We start from the raw sequence: 6852 nt of genomic DNA on the forward strand, positions 1-6852 counted from the left end.
ACTTAAATATTTATTAACAATATTCTGACGAATATGCAATGAAAGATAAAAACAAGTTTATTTTTCCTATAGAATGTCTTATGCTTCTTACTCATTTTATGTTTCTCGTTGTCAGTGCGTAACTACTTATCAGCCGCATGAATGCTAAGTTTTACTACTGAGAAACGAAGAGACATATAGATGCAAATATACGCTATCTCGCGTGAAAAAACATCAGATACATTAACCAGAAGGAATATCCGATACATATAAAATTCATAGCGTAGTTATTTATACATACGGAATATTTCTTTCTGTATGAAATATTCTTTCTTCTGAATTCTTATTATAAATGTATGTCCATTTCCTACCTTAAAATGTCTCTCCTTTGAAAAACTCCATTTAAATATAACGATCAACAAAATATTACCAATAAAAATATTGAAACGAGATGCTGAAAGAACCTTTTAATGAAGTACAAATGATTATTTCAACTTTAATTCTGTTAAATTTGAATTGAATCATTTATAAACCGAACAGGTGTATAAAATTTTATTGCGTAAAAATCGTGAAGCTGAAAATTAGGAACGAATAACGAATGAGTAACCTAGTTTCATTAAAAGGTACGTGTACGCCGATCCGTGTAACAACTTCGACACTCCAATTATTATAAAGCATGTATCCTTCAGAGATTTTTTGCGCGAACGCAAGATACCTTTTACACGTGCAACTGAATAAGTGGAACGTGATTTTCGATATTTCTTCTTGTAGAACTTGTAACAACGTAACTGTTTCACGAATATTTTCCCTGACACTTTTACAACGATGCGTAGAAATCTCCTTTTATAATTAATAATTTCAGCATTTCTCTGAACAGTTTCGTTGCGATTAAAAAATATACAAAGCTTACGACGTGCTTGTTTAAAAATATTTATATGGAACAAGATTTCGAATTTGTCGCGTCAATCGCGATCTCAGCAGGTGTAAATTAATTCGTTCTAATGAACGAATAAATTAAACGATTCGTGACAAAAATTATCCCTGTCCATGTTTGTCTTTCTAAAACTAATTCAAGGCGAGTTAAATGAATCGCTGTGTACCCTATTCGCGCAGCATGTGTTTTAACGACCAGCATGCAAGCGTTAACGGTGTACTTTAGTTTCTCATGGTTGTGTTAAGCTGGTTGCTCTTAGAATGAGCATATACTTACCGCAGGAATTGAACAGCGGAGACGCCCGCAAGATGTTGACTTCGAATTGTAACATATGCAGTGTATGCAAATCCAAGGTCCCGGCACATACATCTGTCCATGTAAGACAGATCGTCCTTCGAAATCAGTACAGTTTCCTCCTAAATGCACTGAAAACGATTACCAGCGTCAATATCTTTGTCACTCGACAATCGTACGCGCAGTTACGCTAACCGTTTTAACGCCACGCAGCGTGATCACTCTATTCGCGTACCGTGGTAAATTGTGCCACGATGTATGGTCACGATCATTAATTCGCAACGCGCTCAAGCGTGCTCGTCGCGAGTCATATCAGAGTTTCCTCTCGTAATTACTCGTTTTTCAAATAATCATAAACCAAATAAAAAAAAAAACCAATATAAAAAATTACCTCTTGAATCGGAAAACCAAATCCTGCATTATAGAATGTTATCACACAAACGAAACGCAGAGCATAAATATTTCGCAAACTTTTGAGTGTTTGTTGTAACGCTTCCAGTATAACCGATGAAATGAAGCGCGAGCACGTCGAACGGTATATTTCGATGAAAAAAACAGGATGAAAAAGGGCAGCGCGATCGCGTCGATCGGTACTACTCGCAAATAAATAAACGAAGCGCTATCGCGCTGCACAGCACAAACCGATACGGAGTCTTGAAACATCCGACACTAAAACGGTTAATAACATTACGAAAACGACCGTACCAGGAAATTTTTGTTCAACGGATCCGCATTGCGGCTATCACGATGCTCCTTCGTTGCATCGATGCTTCATCGATGAGATTAAAGCACCGTTGAAATAGGTTATTCGATTTCTTACATGGGCAAAAAGTTTTTATATCGTGTTTGCTGTTTTACTTCGCAAGTGTGCTTTACAGTATACGTTAGAACTCCAAGTCGAGCTATCCGAGTTAAAGTCTCTTGAAACTTAAAACGGCACTTAAAGGATATAGGTATAATAGAAGGTTCGTTTAAAATTCAAAAGTGTATATACGTACATATACATTTGAATAAAAATAGCGGATAATCTCAAGTAAAAAAGTAGGTTCGTGTTAGTAAAATGGTTTCAAAATACTTGTCAAAAGTCAAACGACTTGACTAATTAAGAATGGATGTAAGAGATTGAAAGCAAAGGGCATCTAAGAGTATCAATTAAGTAACAAACTCACGGTGACAAAGAGGTTTTCACTCGCTCGAATTCAAATAAATCGGTTAATTTGAGCGAAACTTTAGGTGCACGAGAAGCGACACGCGTCCTCAAGGACTACGAAGGTTCTACTCGAACGAATGAAAACTTTTCTCTGGCCCGGTGTGTATACACAAGACGTGCGAATTTAAAGTGCAGATTGTATTAATTGAAATAATTGGTTGGTTTGATCAAATTAATCGTTTTAAGCTGAAATGACGAAGGTCATCCAAGTAATTGATGTCCACTGTAATTATTTGTTAATCGCGCGTGGAATCGGAACGATTCGACCTCGTTCCAACGCGAATCGTTACTAAGGCAGAGACGGCAATTAATAATTGTCGCGTCATTTGTTCGATCGTGTTCACAAATTCAAATACGGCTGAGTGGCGAAAACCATTTATAACACGTCCCGTACCGCGTAGGTCGTATACATATCTCAGGATGAATTTTTCGTACTTCGCCGCATATATTCTCCATGTCAGACATACCATAAAATATTTCGTGCAATCGCGTATTCCTGTCTAATGTCAGGAATTCTCTTTCCATAGGTCTGCGTTTTCCATATTATCTATTTTGCTTATCAGTAAACATTCTTACAATTTGTGATTAATACTGTACGTACAAGAACGTTAAGTTTTTGACGTTGTAATATTTCACATGAAATAATAATGGCTGTATATCGACTAACTTATTAATTAATTAAATTCGTGTATATCAAGTTTCCTATCATTTAATACTTTCGTGTAACTACAGAGATTTGATACTATGAAATGAAATATAAAACTTGGTAAAAAAACGCGCTTCGTTAGGAAATGAGGGTAATGATGCAAATATTTTTTGTAGCCATTATATAGAATTTCGATGGTATAATTAATCAGTATCAACTTACCAGCCCCTGACGGGAAGAAAGTGACGAAAATAACCTGCAAGCAGATGAGAATTGCAAGTATTTTCGAGTACAGGTCCTTCATGGTTGTAAAAGATCAGGGGATGTTGTCGCTCTAGAATAGGCGAAAATCAGCTGTTTCAATAACTGCTTTGTGGGCACTGGAGTGCGTAGACCAGAAATATCTGCGACAAAAATCAGAATACATTTGTTTTCACATGATTCGATCAATTTTGTGTAGGACTAAGCTGATTGAACCTAACACGGGATAATTGTCCAACTTACGACCTTAACAAGCCCGCTTGATTCTCTATAAGTGCTTGAAATTGATGCTTGTATTCTTTCCAGATTAACAAGCTTTGCCCCCCCCCCAACCCCCTCCCTCTCTATTTCCTTAGATCGAGTTAGACTGCCACAAAATATTATCTTTCTTCTTTTCTTTTCTTTTTTTTCGATCTTTTAAAGCCTTAAATCGCTGGTTATTATAGTGTATACATTCAATTACTCTGTAAGTCGTAAGTACATGTTTTACGTTATTTTTTATTTTCCAGCTAAATTCCACAAAAACAAGAAATATACTTCCAACGTGTTTTCACGTGTCTCTAGCAAAGATCTGAAAAACAAGTTGCGGCGCAATTTAAAACGACAAATAGCACCGTGTGTCTCGTTGTGGCAACGCACGCTTCGTCAGCTTTTTAAAAGCGCTCTCTGTCTGCTTTTTTCTCTCTTCACCGCCTATTCGTTTTTTCTTAACGAGTGAAACCGTTTTTACGAGGACGGGAGCACAGAAATGACGTACTGGCAATTCTGTTTCGTGATGACACAAGCAGCCCGGTTTCAGTGAATTAAACCTGGCCCCAAGCTTCCAATTATCTCTCCCTTCCTTTCCTTTATTTTTCCCTTCTATATCGAGTTTCAGGTTTTCTAAATTTCCATTACAATCAACTATGGCTTTTCTCTATTTTATATGTTAGCCGATGATTCATGGCAAAAACGTCGGCTGTAAAAATATTTGGAGTTGCAACAGCAACAAGTGTGTTTTCTCAAACAGAAAATATTGGAAGCGTACTCGTTGGCAAAACAGTTCACGGATAGTTCGTCCTCTGCTTGTTATTTGTTTCAATACCGTTAGCAAATAAATTCATGAAACATAGTGGTGTCGCATAAATTGAAAATAAAAGCTTTGCGTATACTTGGCAGTTGAACTTTGGCTATTATACGTATGTTATATATGTAGTATCGTGGACAAAAGGCCTAAGATATCTGCCGAACCATAAACAATGCCGCGAGAGCCGCGGCATCGTCGGGTACATCAATGTGTCGTCGGTTCTTTTTAAGTGGATAGTTTCGTGGAAAGGGCCTGCGTGACTCTGGCCACGGGCGTTTCGGGACACGTGTCCGATAGGACGGGAAAAGACAAAGAGACGCTAAAGGCAGTGTTAGTTGAGAAGCCGGAGAAGACGGATGCAAAAGGTGTGCAGAGTGTGACTTGAGAAGCGAGAGCGAGCGAGTGTAGAAGCGGAAGAGTGTGAATCGGGAAGTCGGAAGCCGTCTATGAGAATAAGACGTACGACAGCATCGTAATCATTTCGTTGCTTCGAACATTATTTATTAAATCAAAACATCATTACTTGTCCTTTCCTCTAAGACCCATTAAGATACTACATATATATATATATATATATATATAGAAGATTGCTTAGAATTTGGAGCTTAATAACATATGTCAAAATCATTGACATTAAAGAAGGTGAACCTTACTTACGAAATTTCCTTCCGTCAAATGATACATAAAAATTGAAAAAAATAATATACATAGTTTTGACTTTCTTCCGCATTATAATTTGAATCACTCGATTTATTCGACTAAAGATAATCAAGCAATAACCTCACTTTACACGTATTCTCATCACGTGAAATAGATCACATCAGGGATTTTCAAAAGTCGATGGAATATTAATGGCGATTAATTATTTATGGATGTATTCTGCACGGTTAAAGCAATCGCCTAGTGAATTATCGAGTTCCAGGAATATGAGCGGTAAACAGGATTGCAGCTATAAATGACTCTCTAACGTGTATATTAGAGATGAATTTGATCATTTATCCTCATAATATGAAATACGCTTTCAAGTGGAAATCATAATTAACAATTTCTGGCAGCGAAAAGTAAATAAATCGATACGTTTAAATCAATATTAGAATTTCTTAATATTTTTATCAAATATTTTTATCAAATATTTTAACATCGTAGAAGTGTCGTTGGAGAGAAATATTAGGTTGTTCCAAAAGTTTCTTTCGGTTTATAAAGAAATGATAGATGTACGATATTTTTTGCATTATATTATTTTATTCAATTATGTGCGATCCACCTTTCTCCAATTTAATATAAAATAACATAAAACAAAAAATGCTGTGTATCTATCATTTCTCTATAAAACGAAAGAAAATTTTGCGAAAATATAATAGAAATTTAGCTTTAACACAATATAAAAATGGATTGTTATGCCCCTAGGAGATAAGAACAATATGATTAATATTAATAATGAATACGTTAACGTAACGAAAAGCAGCTTTTGCAGAAGGCTATAACCTGAAAATGTTTACTAAAGAATGATAACATGAATTTTCTTAAGTACCCCATTTGATACTTAATCTGCTTTGTAAATACTGTACGTCCTAACTTTGAAAGAATGCAATTTTAGCCAGAATGTTTCAAATTACCTAGCCGTATTGTTTCCTTGTAATGTAATTTATATTTACATTATCTCGCGTAATTCTTTCCACTTTATTGACTTCTAAACGTTAATGTAATATAATTTTTATAATATAATTTTAATCGAAGTTATTTAAAATTTGTAGTATCTCATCCCTACTAGAATAATATTAACAAATGTGCAGAGCTCAAGTCGAATAACACCGGCTCAGATAAATGATCATCAAACTTACTTTTGTTATCGTCGATGTCAGTGATTTTGAACCAGCCAACGTCCATGGCAATCAATATTATTTAGCCGGTCTTAACGCAATGTAAAAAGCAAAAAAAAAGAGGAAGGAAGGAACAGGGAAGCAAAGAGATAAAACGAATTTTTCATTTTCTCGAAACTAGATCGAGTTTCAAGCTGCTCGTAAAAGAGTCTGTAGCCAATCCGACTAAATTCGACGAACCGCGCTTGAAAATTCCCAGAGAACTGTGATAACCATCGAAATCTGTACAATTTGTCGATTCATCGCTTGATTAAAAAATGGAACAAAATGAGGCTGATCAGCCGGCCTTTCAACTTCTAATGATCCCTATCGTTTTACCCTAGGTTGAATGCTACGATATAAGCCGAAACAGCTATAAGTAGGGTTCACGTGATTGCCGCCATCTATTATTCACGCGTTACACATTCGCCAGACAGACGCGTCTAACGGTTGACATTGTTTTCTACCCTCAGTTCCAACGCAATTACGTTGCTACGTGCAATCAAGTCTCGAGTGAAGCTAATGATAAGTTGTTGTTCGATCCTACACAATTACTAAAATTATTCAAATTAAACTAATTTAGTCTAAAAAAACAAGTAATTT

The sequence above is a fragment of the Bombus affinis genome, unplaced genomic scaffold (genome assembly GCF_024516045.1).
Source record: "Bombus affinis isolate iyBomAffi1 unplaced genomic scaffold, iyBomAffi1.2 ctg00000119.1, whole genome shotgun sequence".
Taxonomy (NCBI): Eukaryota; Metazoa; Arthropoda; class Insecta; order Hymenoptera; family Apidae; genus Bombus; species Bombus affinis.